Below are 14,274 nucleotides of genomic sequence, written 5' to 3' on the forward strand. Positions count from 1 at the left end.
GCCAGGGTGGAGCCTGGCTACCACAATTCTGCTTCCACAGCTCGTCAGTGTCTTACCATCTTCTCCACTCCAGTTGTAAGTGGCAGATTTTTCTCAGTGCTCACTACTAGGCCCTCTTCAATACCATACTTTCTCCCTAAGTAATTTCATCCAAGCCCCTGGCTTCAATTTCCATCTCTAATCCAAATGTGTACTACTGAATGTATAGTTCCACACTGTTCTTCTGGGCTACAGACCATCTCCACCTGAATGTCTCACATGCACCTAACAGTCAACATATCCAAAATGGAATTCATATTCCCACCCCACCCCCCATACTCTTACAGGGTTTCTTTCCCTTGTAAATGTCACCACTCTCCACTGAATTTCTCATGCCAGAAATCTGAGCTCACCTTTGGCCCTGCTTCCCCTTAACTTGGCATACCTAACTCACCTTTAAACCTATTGATTTTTACTTTGTAACCATGCCTCAAAGCTGCCCTGCATACAGGTGTCAGTCAACCTTGCCCCCTAGGTTCCAATAATAGTTTATTTGCTTTTCCATCTACCTCCACACCTGCCTCCCTTTAATCCATTCTCCACATGCAGAACACAGTCACTCTACAAATATATAAACCTTACGTCACTTCCCTGCTCAAAACTCTCCTTAGAATATGTCAAAAATCCCCAACCTGATCCCAGAGGCCTTGTCTGATCTGACCCCTCGCCTGCGTCTCCATTCTCATCTCACACTGTTCTGTTTTCTCTACCCAAACTACACCAGCTACTTGCAGCTTCCTGGGTCCCAAGCTTCTCCACCTGCTTCTCCCCATCTCTTTTTGGTCTGCAGAATGTTTCCTTCCTGTCTCAGCTTAAGTCTCTTCTTAAGGCCTTCTACGATCTCAGCAATCTAGGTTTGGCCCTCCTGCTCTGAGCCCTCACAGCACCCTGCTTTTCTTTTACGACATTTATTACAACTGTAATAATTTGTGCAATTATTTGTTTAATGCCTGTAAGCTCTATGACAGCAGGAACTCTGTCTTGCTTACTACTATACCCCTAATGTCCAGCACAAAGCAAGAGTTCAATAAGTATTTGTTGAGTAAATGCTATTTTTCCTTTTAAGGGTGAATATCCTTTCTGGTACATAGATTATTTACTATTTCTAATCTTTTAAACACTAGGAAAAATAGCCAACCTATACTAGAGTTGTGTGTTAAGACTCTTTCTGGCACACAGATTATTTACTATTTCTAATCTTTTAAACATTGGGAAAAGTAGCCAACCTATACTAGAGTTGTGTGTTAATTAAGACTAGATGAGGTCTGGTGGATAATTGAGGTTATTCTGCACATGATATGCTGGAGATATTAAATGCTTTAAGATGTTCAGAGAAGGGAGGGATGCAGGCAGAGTGAACAGTGATTTGTGCTCCCTCCAGGTCTCGGCTGAAAACTTAGCTCTTTAAAGGATTTAGTCTATTTTTTTTTTAAGTCTATTTTCTGAAAGAGATTTCCTCTTCACTTCCAAGGTCAGGAGATGCTGCAGTTAAGGAATGCTATTAGGTCGAGCGTTCCCAGCTGCCCTCACTTTCCCTCCACCTTGGACTGAATCACCCAAACCTGCATAAAGCAATTAATTGACGTTCATGCTCGTGCACATGGGGCCACTCCCAGAAGCCTGGGCATAAGCCACCCAGCACTGCCACCTCAGCCACTGCTTCCAAGGACCACAGGAGGACCTGGGAGGTTATCCATATGCCTGACGGAGGATCACAGCAGGGGAAGGATGAGTGAGCAACAAAGAGCCCTGGAGTGGAACCCAAAGGTAATGGCAAAACTGTCCATATGTGCAAAAAGGAAGTCTTTGGAAATACTCATTGAATTTTCTTAGTGCTGCTTCTGGTCATAGGGTAGAGAGTGCCACAGTATGAACAGTGGCAGTTACTGGAGGGCCAAGTGACTAACTCTGGCTCCAAATTACTTAAGCTATGGTACTTTTCAAGCCTATGGAATAGTACTAGGGATTCTTTGCAAGAGAGGGTTTTATTTTTCTGAATCATCTAAGATGGTGATTATACGAAGGCCAGTGTTGCTTTGCCATAGATTTAATTGGTTTGCTAACAATTGTTAGGGCATGCCCTACCTTGTATCTCTTTCCAAATCCCCAGTTCTCCCAGCCTTACAGACAGGGTAGAAGAAGCATTTTGCTTCCCAGCCCCAACCCAGTTGTGTACCATGGGGCTAATGGTCCTGTGGGCTGGTTTTGGCAGCCGGCACAAGAAGTTCACGTCTTATTAAAATTCTCACTGTTTGCTAACATCCTTTGCTTTGGATAATGACACCCCACACTCCTTTTTGATGACAAATGCCCATTCCCAGCTCTTCCATGGAATTGACCTCCACATACAGGCCTAGCCAATCAGAAGACTTCCATCCTTCTGACCACAGTGACTGGACCAATATGGGCCAGTCAGCGTCCTCTCTTCAACTTTATATATTACATATACGCAGACTCCAAACTCGTGGCCTGGAAGTTCTGATTCAAAAGATCTGTGTTGGGTGGGATTCTGCACTCCAGGTGTTTCTTGTCTTCTAACAAGGGGGTGAAAAATGCTGCCAGTTAAACTCTTGCTGCCTTGCAAGATGTTAAATGAGAAGCTCCTGAATTCAACATCGCTTTTTCCTCCTTTATGGTGCTTTGCTATAGCAGGTGCTCAGTACATCTTCTCTGAGTGAATGCTGAGGGAGATGAGACCCACAAAAGGACCTTAGACTCAAATGACCTCCTACCTCCTCCTTTATGCAGGGTCCGGTTGTTCTTTCTTGACTCACAAGCACAGCCATATCCCAGGGCTGACTTTTCTAACCAGCCTGGAACTCCCTTCCTTTGGCCAAAGGGCTTCTTTTGCAACCCATCTGGTTACTTGATCTTTTAGCACAAAATATCCATTTGCTATTGAAAATCTAAACAAATGGAGTCAACCATCCCCAGCATCTCTACGTTGTACAAAATCATCCGATGTTGCCTTTCTGTATTTTAGAACCCGTGCACACCAGGAGAAATACCTTTGTCATTGAACTCAAGTAATTATGACTGAGGCCGAGATTAGTTCATTATGCAGAAATTACATGTAGCAAAGTGATCTGGGCAAGTGTCTTTCAGCCAACAAGGGATTTATCTGCACTAATTTGCAGTGTTTATTTTTAACACAGCTAACTAATGCAACTAATTAAAAAATTTTTCATTACTAATATGTAGGATTTTAATCCTGGCAAACATTTTAGATATTTTTTTCTCCAGTCTTCCAGTGGAGCCTTATTACAGACCTAAAAGTAAAATACCTTGTTACCAATATATAATTTTTAAATTTTGTTATGAGAATGACTCTTCTTTGCTCCTAATAGTCCCTAGGAATTAGTGTTCTGAATAGCTAATATGGGTCTGAAATATGGCCCAATTTTTAGGAGGAATTATTTGCTAAGTTGCTGGGGCAATTAACAACACCCCCACTGAGCTATAGTCATGTGCCTTCCATAAGGGACTGTGCTTCTGGGTATGTTCAACATGAGGGTAATGATGGGTATTAACCTGTCACCCTACTTAGCTAAATTATTCAAAGATGAACATTCTTAAGATGAACATTCTTAAGAGTTCATTGCTGCTATTAGTTGAAAGTTTACTCTGTGTGAGGCTCTCCATATTTCTTAGGCTCATTTAGTTTTCTCAATGGCTTTAAGAAGTAGGCATATTTATTATCTCCAGTCTATATGGGAGGAAACCGAGGTTTAGGGAGGTAAAGTATCTGCCCAAGGTCACCCAAAATCACCCAGTTAGGAAGTGGCACAGCTTAGATTTGAGCCAGATCTGCTTTAATTCAGAGACCAAACTCTTGACTACTGTGTTTGAGGTGGCTTTATCATTTTAGCATGATGCTATTCAAGGCCACGCGTCATTCAAACTGCATTTGCAACTAAAATAAACTTTAATTTATTTGTTGGGAAAAAAAAAGCATAACTGTAAATAGTGATCTCTGTTACATAAACTCATAAGTTATATCAACAAACAAACCATAATTTTACAATTATTCAATATGTGTGTAGTAGGGCTGGGGTGGGGGGGGAGGGAGGGAAATCTACTGGAATCCCATTTATTTTGTGAGGCATATGTCATGTTAGAGCCCTGTTTAATAGCCTAGAGGACATTCTCCAAAAATATTTTGTTTTTGCACCTACTCATTATGATATTTTGAAATATATATTTGGTCTCTGTCCCCATCCCTTTCCTGGCATACAACTCCCCAAATCTTTAAAATCTCCAAAATGGGGCCGGCCCGGTGGCGCACTGCTACAGTGCGCCGCTTGGGAGCGCGGTGGCACTCCCGCCGAGGGTTCGGATCCCACATACAGACCGGCCGCTCACTGGCTGAGCGAGGTGCGGACGCAACACCGAGGGTTGCGATCCCGTTGCCAGTCCCGGTCCAGTATGGGCGCAACACTGAGGGTTGCGATCTGTTGCCAGTCATGAAAAAAGACAAAAAGGAAAAAAAATATAAAATAAAATCTCCAAAATGGTGTCTTTTTGCATGCTAATGAGTTGGCTGATGATTGGCTGACCCTAAGTAGCTTCAGAATGAGGGCTGGTCACAGGAAAGACCAAGGTAGGATTAGAGGATTGGGACTTTCAGCCCCACCCCCCGACCTCTGGGGAGGTGAGAAGGGCTGAAGGTTAAGTTTGTCATCAAGGGCCAATGATTTAATCAATCATGCCTACATAATGAAGTTTCCATTAAAACCCAAAAGGACTGGGTTTGGAGAGCTTCTGGATAACTGAACACATGGAGGTTCCTGGAGGGTGGCACGTGGGGTAGGGGGAATAGGGAGGGCACGGAAGCTCCGCACCCCTTCCCCCATGCCTTGCCCTGTGCATCTCTCAATCTGTATCCTTCGTAATGTCCTTTATAATAAATGGGTACACATATGAGGGCACTTCAAAAAGTTCAGGGCAAGATTCACATTATCTTTTAATTATATTTTTCCATGAACTTTTTAAAGTACCCTCAATAAGTACTTCCCTGCATTTTGTGAGCCACTCTAGCAAATAAATTAAACCCAAGAAGGGGATATGGGGACCGTAATTTGTAGCCAGTTGGTCAGAAGCACAGGAAAAACAACCTGGAGTTTGTGATTGGCATTAGATGTGGGGCAGGGTGTTCTTGGGGACTAAGTCCTCGACCTGGGAAATCTGATGCTATCTCTGGGTAGTGTCAACATTGAATTGAGTTGGAGGACATCCAGCTGGCATCTGCTACAGAATCGATTGGTTGCTTGCTTGGCATGTGGGGGGAAAGCCCCCAGGGCTGGTCACAGAAACCTTCTGTGTTGATTGTTGTGGTGTGAGAGCGGAGGAAACACAGTCTTGCTTGCTTTTCCACAGTCATATACTGACATTGGTAACACAGCACATGCCCTGATCTCCTCTCTGAATCAGTAACTAGAAGGCAGAGCCCTGATACTATTCACTGCTGATTGACATCTGCCCCCCCCCCCCCGTCTCTTACATCATTCAGGGTGCAGAGCACATACCTAAGAAAAATCTGCCAAAGTAATGAAAATGCAAAGCCCAACTCATAAGAAATGCCCTTAGATATTTAAATTCTCCCACGGAAAGGTGAAGTTTTTTCAAAGCACTTCAGAGTGGAAGTTTCTCTCGGCACTGGGAATACCATACACCTGTCCATGGTCCACCTCTTATTTGCAAGGTGACTTTGAGCGAATAAGCCTCCTCATGTGTAACGTGGAGATAACGCATTCCCATTCCCTGCTCATCTCCTGGGGCACTTGCTCGGATGAAATAGCAGGAAGGCCTTCCATAACATGCAGAGCACTGTGCGTGTGGATCCTTAATTCACAGCGGTCCACTGAGAAAGAGGGAAGGGTTTGAAGGAGGGGCTGGGGTTTTACAGGAATAGATGCAGACATGCTAGTTGAGTTTGAGACATTCAAGTCGAACATTCAGTGAGTAATTAGCAACTTAGGACTGGAGTGTGAATGAGGGGAACTGGATGAACAGTGACGGTGGTAATGGAAACGTTTCATTGACTCACTGCTACATAAGAGGTGCTAAAATTTGTTTGCTGAGGTTTTAAATACCTCAAGTCAATGATGTTTTGAGCTCTAAACTGAAAATAGGAGGTTGTTCTTTTTTGTTTTTAAGCTGCAGTGTAGATTATATCATGCTAGAGAAAAAATTGTAATCTATGCCTCTTTGCTCTAAATTTTGATGATATAAACACCTACTGTCTTGGTCCATTTTCTGTTGTTTATAACTGAATATCTGAAACTGGGTAATTTATAAAGAAATGAAATTAATTTCTTACAGTTCTGGAGGCTGAGAAGTCCAAGGTTGAGGGGCTGTGTCTGGTGAGAGCCTTTGTGCCAGTGGGGACTCTCTGAGGACACCCAAGGTGGCACAGCACATCACCTGGCTAGGGGGCTGAGTGTGCTCACATGCTAACTCATGTCTCTCTTCCTCTCCTTATCAAGCCACAAGTTCCAATCCAATGTTAATGCAACAATCCATTAATCCCTGAATGGACTAATCAATTCATGGAGCCCTCATGATCTAATCACCTCCTAAAGGCCCTGCCTTTCAAATACCTTCGTCAGATTTCCCACCCTCTTAATACTGTTTGTTGACCTAGAAAGAAACTGAGACAAAATACATGTAGCAAGGATTTAATGAGCCAACAAGACAATTGTAACCAGGGAGACACATAGGTCAGGTAGTTCTGAAAACTGTATTTTTTTTTAAGTTTATAAGAAAACAAAATTTATTGCTTACAGTTTCTGAGGCTGGGAAGTCCGAAGTCCATCTGGTGGTAGCAATAGTGACCCAGGGGTCTCACATTGCAAGATGGTAGAAGCAGAGAGACAGACTCTCCTCTTCTTTCATTTGTTTATTTTCTTATTAATATTTTTTTATATTCTATGATGTTGTTGAAGAGCAGTTGGGAGGGGGAGGGAGAGGGAGAGGGGAAAAGGGAGGGAAATGTGATGGAAGAAGGAGGAAGGAGGAGGGGTGGGATTGAGGCCTGTTGTATCTCCCACATTCCCACAGGGGAGATCAGGGGGCTTCCAGCAGTGGCTTGGTAAACTGCTGGGCTGGGTGAAGATGTCAGGGGGATGTGACAAAAGCCCTTGCCTCCCACCACCCCAGCTTGGGAACCCAGGATCCTTCTGGCTGCAGCTTGGTGGTCATCGCTGAGCTAGTTGAGTGTGTCAGGAGTGTGTGGCTGAGGCCCAAGGCCCCCCACCACCTTGGCTCGGGAAAGCCCGGGGCACTTCCTGCAGTGTCTCAGTCATTGTCGCTGGGGTGATTGCATGTGTTGGGGGTATGTGGCTGAGGTCTGAAGCCCCCACCCTTGGGACTGGTTGCAGGTGTCAGGGGCCATGGCTGAGGCCCCTGGCCCTCCCCCCTTTCTGACTTGGTAGCCCAGGGAACTTCCAGTCCTTCTAGGTGTTATAGATGTTCTTTGGTGATGTGAGACCTTTACTAGTCAATATCAAACTTTGACTCTGGTTGAGAGTATTTTGTTTTTGCTTTCAGTTCTGTGTTGGTTTATTTGCAGTTTCCACCACTTAAACTCTGCACTGGAACTAATTTGTTGTCCTTTGCTTCCTTCTAAAATGGGGGAACTTCCTGTGGGGACCAGTACTTGATCTGTGTCGTTGAGCTAAATTGCTGCTTTGCTGCTAATTCCCTACGGAAGATTTTTTTGTGCAGCTCAGGTTTTAATGGTTGACTTTATAGGTACTTCTGGCTCTCAAGAGATCCGGTGTACCTGAGTTGTATAGAGACTCTGATGTGGGCCTGAGTCTTTTCATCAAACTTCACCCTCTGCAGTTCTATATTCCTAACCAGTCTCCTCTGAGTGGTCCTTCACTGACTGGAGTGAAGGTCAGCTGTCCTTGCTGTGCCCCAGTGTTCCCTTGGTGGGCCCATCTCCCCCACCGCCCATGCTGCAAACACTTCCCATGGGATGGGCCATGTGCCAGTCCCTTGCAATGACTCACCAGCCTCTGAGTGACTCCTTTTTTTCAGTTGTTATGGCTCCTTGCTCCTATGTGGATCCACAGGAACCCTGTTAGTGGTCTTGCTGTCCTGGGGGCTGCCAAGGCCCTCTTCTCCCCTGCTGCCTCCAAGTAACTCCATCCAACGGGCACAGCTGCGGCTTCTGCCAGCTCCTGCTCTGTGCACTCAGCAGCTCCAGCCTGGAAGCAGCCGGGATTCGGAACAGTCAGAGCAGTCCCTTTTTTCTCTCATCCTGGCTACTCCTGCCTTCATCACTCTGTAAGTCTCTCCTCCTCTTCCCGAGCTCTAGTGGCCCCAGCTTGGCTGTCATTGCTTTTTAATAGTTGTAAATCGGTTGATTGGTGGGAGAGAGTGACTCTGGGGACCGTCTATTCTGCCATCTGAAAATTGTTCTAAATAGGGCCAGTAGAGCTTAACATCTTATAATCACAAGAAGGGCGAGGGTCAAAGGAGAGAGAGAAGGACAGCACCACCTAATTATTTTGTCATGTTTTTTATTGGTTGTACGTGACATATAGATTTGGGTTTGTTACTAAGTTATGTCCTACACGCAGGGATTTAGGGTAAGGATAATAAGTATTTTCAGTTATTTTATGGCTTTCTGGTGCCATTATGGCTGTTTCTAAATAAAATGGTCTTGTGATAGATAACGTTTTCCAGGATAGGTGGATGTGATTACTGACTTACTGCCATTTCTCAAGGCACTATAATTTAGCTGACCTGGCCAGAGCAGATTTTTTTTGTTATCACTCTCACAATGGGGATTAAGTTTCAGCATGATTTTTGATGGGACAAACATTCAAACCACGGCACCCACAGTGGTATGTCTTGGTTTTAAACTACACAGGGCTGAAAAGCCAACCCAAAAGGACTTATTGGTCAAGCCTTATTTATACACACTTAGAATACCTCTTTTTTTAAAACATAGATTTAAAAGTAACTATACAAATAATGCATGAATACATTTCTCTCATAAAATGTTAAAATACTGCAGATGAGGCCAATGACCCCTTTTACCAAGGCCCCTCAAATTCCATGCATGTATATATTTGTATAGAAAATAGGGTGCAGTGTTCACTTCTTTCTTCATGCTGTTACCTCCCACCCCACATTTCCTTCCGCTACTTGCATTTCTCACTCAGTACATTGTGGATGATATTAGTATATATCCTTAGTTGCTGACATAGGAGATGTGCAGGTATATATATAACTATGGTGACTGCATATCCCACTTTTCTAGGACAGTTCCAACTACATGCCTGTAGTCCTGTCCTAATTTTTAATAGTGTCCCCTTCACTCTGAAATGTATCCCATTTTTGTATATAAATTGTATGATCACCCTATATTTGATATTAAAATTAAAGAATTAAGTTTGTTTCCATAATACACGCATTATAAGTTATTGTGAACTGGTTTTGAGGGGAAAATCTCATTTTGTACATGTGTAGTAGAGTATAGTAGGAAATCCTAAGTTCTGGGTTTGCAGCAATATTCTACCAGCACCAAAATAGTATAGTTCTACCTAGCTAGAGAAAATTGCACATATGTGTGTTTGTCAGTTATTCCTTTACATAGCTGACAATAAAGCAGGTTTACTGGCGGAAGAGTAGGTAATCTGACAGATGGGAGTGCAAACACAAACACTGACTTTGTAGGTCATCAAACAGCTGTAACTAAAAAAGAAAGGCACAAAGTAAAATATATATGAAGAAATTCCTCTACACTCCACGCAAAATAAAGTTAATACCAGTAAGCCATATAGTAAACTATAATAAATTTGAATAAATCCCTCTGCAAGTAGCCATTGTGCATGTAGAAAAATAAATATTTCAGTAAATATTGGTACAAATTATGGAGCACAATGACACACTTGAAAGAATTCTAAAATCACCCTTGTGAATGCAGTAAAATAATTTCCTAGAATACTATGGTCTTCAACAAACAACAAGGAAAACATTTCAGCGAATTCAAATGGAACTTGATATTCCAGTAAATAGAGCAACATATGTCCAAAAGTATTTGTAAAAGTATCATAAATGTTTTACCCTCCATTTTCTCCAAATCTAAAAAGCATCTGCACTGTGTGGGCATGGCTAATTCTCCTTATAATTGGCCACCACTGAGTTAGTAGCAGAGTCAATAATAGCCTCAGACAATGCATTTTCCTTCACAATATTATGGTTATTACTCTAGTAATTCCACTGCCTCAAACATGAGAAATAAGGAGCATGGTTCTGCCTGGGCCAGCCCTGCTAGGAGCAGTGGTTAGGAACAGGTGGTCCTGCTGGCCCCCATCCCTAGCCCAGGCTGCCCAGGAAACCTGTAGTTCCCCGGGTGTGGGAAGAGCTCTTGTTCTGTGTGTCACGTCAGAACTTTCCTAACCAATGCTGTGCACCTGTCTCTGGCGGTGCTACCTCTACCTGTCCCCTCTCTGCCAATCCCCCAGAGTCACAGGCATGACTCATTTGCCTCCAAGGGTGGAGACTATGAGCTGGAAGGTCTAACTCCTGACTGTCCATCTGCTTCCCCCTGGACACTTGTGCTGGCAGCAGCCTGTCTCCAAGGGAAGAGGCTCAGCACGTGAGTTTGGTGGCCCCCAACCTAGATCTTGCCTTTGTAATACAGAAACACTGGATGTTTGCTACTTTCTCTTTCGATGATGGCATGGAATGTGTTTTATTTATGATCATCAAATAAGGTAGATGTACTTAGTTCTTTTTAACAGCTGCAGAATATGCCATAGTGTAAATCTACCACAGTTGCTTTAGCTCTTTCCTTATTGGTATTTATTCCGTTTGTTTCTAGTTTGCCACTGTATCAAACAGCACAGCCGCAGATGCTCTTACACACATCTCCTTGGATACACATGCAAATGAGTCTCTACAATAGATACCCAGAGTGGAATTGGAATTTTAATGGGTACTACTGTATCACACACCCATTCAGCTGCTCATTTAAAAAGTTACCTAACAGTAGCTTAAAGAAACAGGGGCTTGTTGTTTTCATGTAATAAGGGGTACAGACGTCAGCTGGTCTGGGATGGTGCAGTTCAGTGGTGATATCAGGAACCAGGCCCCATCTTTCTGTACCATTTGATTTTCATCCTGGTGATTCTCACCTCATGGACCTAAGAACGTGGCTGCATTATCACAGGCAAGAAGAAAAGGTAAGATAAACAAGCCCAAAGGGAAATGCCAGCTAGATCTGTTCCTTTTAAAAAGCTTTCCTGAAACCCCACTCAGAGATTTCTTCTTACATCCATTCACCAGAATTGAGACCCATGGACACCTATAGACCACACTGGAGATTGGAGAGGGAGGTAGATAGGGCTTGAGTTGACCACACTGCTAATTTGCCTTCCAACGGGGCTGTACAATTTATCCTCCCACCAGAGTTCTAGTTCCATAGAAATTCCCACACCATTCCCAGAACTTCCTCACATTTAAATTTTTGCTAATCAGATGAGTAAAAAAAAATGATATCTTATTTTTCAAAACTCACACTTCCATAATTACTAGTCAAGATATCATCCTGCCAGGTATTTGTTAGACCTTTGAGTTTCCTCTTTGTGAATTACAGGGTCATACTTTTTCCTAGTTCTCTATTGGGTTGCTTATCATCTTTATATGGATTTGTAGGATGTATCCTGGGTGATCTTTTAATCACATAAGTCATGGATAGTTTCTCTCTCAAACACTTGACTTTTAAATTTAAATTGTCTTTTTAATTACATAGTACTTTTAATTTTGATGCTAAATTAATCCATTTTGATTTTTTTATATTTGTTTGTAAAGGTCTTCCCTATTCTGGAAAAATATATATCAAATATTTTCTTTTAATAGTTTCAAAGTTTTGGTTGTTTTATCATTTTACCTTTATGTGGCATTTAGTTTTGTTAATGATGTGAAGTAGCATTCTTACCGGGTATTTTCTAAGTAAACAATCAATTATCTCAATGCAATTAGATTATTCATCTTTCTACTAAACTCATTCTCTCCCCCTGCTCCTCCCCTCAAGTTTATCTATTTATCTTTTACTGTGAAGATAACATAGTGTCAATTATTAAGGATTTATAAGTTCTTTCATATTTGCTAGATCATATGTTCTCCCCGCCCCACACCTGCCCAATTTCTTTTCAAAATTGCCAGGCTATTTATATACATTTTTCAAGTGACTTTTAGAATCAGATGTTTATAAACTTCTATGAAAATTTTGAGTGTTTTTCTAACTAGGTTTGATTTAATATTGTGGCTTAATTTGGAGAGAACTGACATGTACAATTTTGCGGTATGGCCTTCACAAACATGGTATCTCCATTTTTTGTGTTCTTTTGCAAAGATTCAGTTTTCTATATTAGCGTCTTGGACATCTTTTGTTAGGTTTATTCTAAATAACTGAAAGTCTTATTTCTGCTATTGTGAATATCTTTTTATTAGAATTATTCTAATGAGTTACTGCTAGTAAATGGAAGCATATTTGAATTTTATACATTGATTCTATATCTAGCAAACTTCCTATACTGTTACTAGTTCTGCAAGTTAACTGATTTTTCTTACAGTTTGTAGGTAGATGAGTATATCAGTCTGCAAATTATGATGATTTTGCCTTTTCTGATTTTTTCTTAGGTCTTATTTTTTTGGCCAGGATATCCAGTAGAGTATTAAATCATAGAATAGTAGACAACCTTTCTAAGTGTAATGGAATTGCTTCTATATTCATCAAGTGTGAAGTTTTCTGGGTTTCTGTTAAGTGTCCTTTATCAAGTTAAGGCAGTACTTTTCTATACCTAGTTTGCTAAAAGTTTTCATATGGAATGTAACTATTTAATTTTATTGATTTTTAATGGAGAAAATAGTCCATTAATATAGAGGACTACATTGATAGGTTTTATAATATTAAGCCATTACTAAATTCCTGAGATGAACTCTACTTGATTACCAAAATGAATGTTGGTTATGCTAATTAACCAAGGGGCTGGACCAGTGGGTCAAGCGGCTGAACGAGTATAAACAGTTTAATGAAAACAAGTGCAGGTGCTATGCAAAAAGGCTAAGGAAATTTTAACAAAAGAATCAAATGTACAAGAGGTTCATTGTCCTGTTACCTCCTGTGGAGATGTCCATGGTCAATTCCATGACCTTATAGAACTCTTTAGAATTGGTAGAAAATTACTAGATACCTACTATGTATTCATGGGTGACTATGTAGACAGAGGTTATTATTCCGCAAAGACACTTACTCTTCTTGTAGCATTAAAGGTGAATTATCCAGAACACATTGCAATATTGAAAGGAAATCATGAAAACCAACAAATTACCCAAGTATGTGGTTTTTGCGATGAATGTCTACACAAGTATGGAAATGCCAGCGTTTGGAAGTACTTTACAGATCTATTTGATTGTTATAGTTTTAGCAGATGGACAGATATTCTGCCTCCATCGTGGCCTCTCTCCATCCGTAGATACACTGGATCATGTAAGAGCCCTGGATTATTTACAAGAAGTTCCACATGAGGGTCCAGTGGGTGATCTGTTATGGTCAGATCCAGTTGGTCATGGTGGGTGGGGTATTTCCCCACATAGTACTGGCTACACATTTGGACATTTCTGAAATGTTTAACCATGCCAATGGTCTCAAGGTTTCTCATGCTCACCAGCTTGTAATGGAGGGATAAAATTGGTGTCATGATTGGGATGTAGTTACCATTTTCAGTTCACTCAATTACTGATATTGGTGTAGGAACCAGGCTGCTATCATGGAATTATGTGATACTTTAAAATATTCCTTCCTTCAGTTTGGTCCAGCACCTCATCATGGAGAGCCCCATGTTACACAGCACACACCAGACTATTTCCTGTAAATTCCTTCTGGGAAAGCCTGCCTTTGCATGTGGAAGTATACCTGGCTTTTAAAAATATATGTTAAAAAACAAACAGAAAAAGCAACAGTAATCTGTGTGTTTCTGTAACAAATTGGGATCTGTCTTGGCATTAAACCACATCATAGACCAAAATGTGCCATACTAATGATGGGCATTTAGCACAATTTGAGACAAATTTAGTACACTGTGTTCTAGATTGGTCAGTCTAACAGTTTGCCTGCTGTATTTGTAGTAATGATTTTCCTCTGGACTGTTCAGGCAAAAAAGGTAACTAACTGCTTCATCTCCTTTTGCACTTATTTGGAAATTTAGTATGGTG

At 41.6% G+C, this 14,274-nt stretch overlaps 1 pseudogene; it reads left to right on the forward strand.

Moving 5' to 3' along the window:
- Positions 1-12,363: 12,363 nt before the first annotated feature.
- LOC103591525 lies at positions 12,364-13,934 on the forward strand (annotated as a pseudogene).
- The last annotated feature ends 340 nt before the right edge of the window (positions 13,935-14,274 follow it).

This window comes from Galeopterus variegatus, unplaced genomic scaffold (genome assembly GCF_000696425.1).
Source record: "Galeopterus variegatus unplaced genomic scaffold, G_variegatus-3.0.2 Scaffold982, whole genome shotgun sequence".
In the NCBI taxonomy this organism is placed as follows: Eukaryota; Metazoa; Chordata; class Mammalia; order Dermoptera; family Cynocephalidae; genus Galeopterus; species Galeopterus variegatus.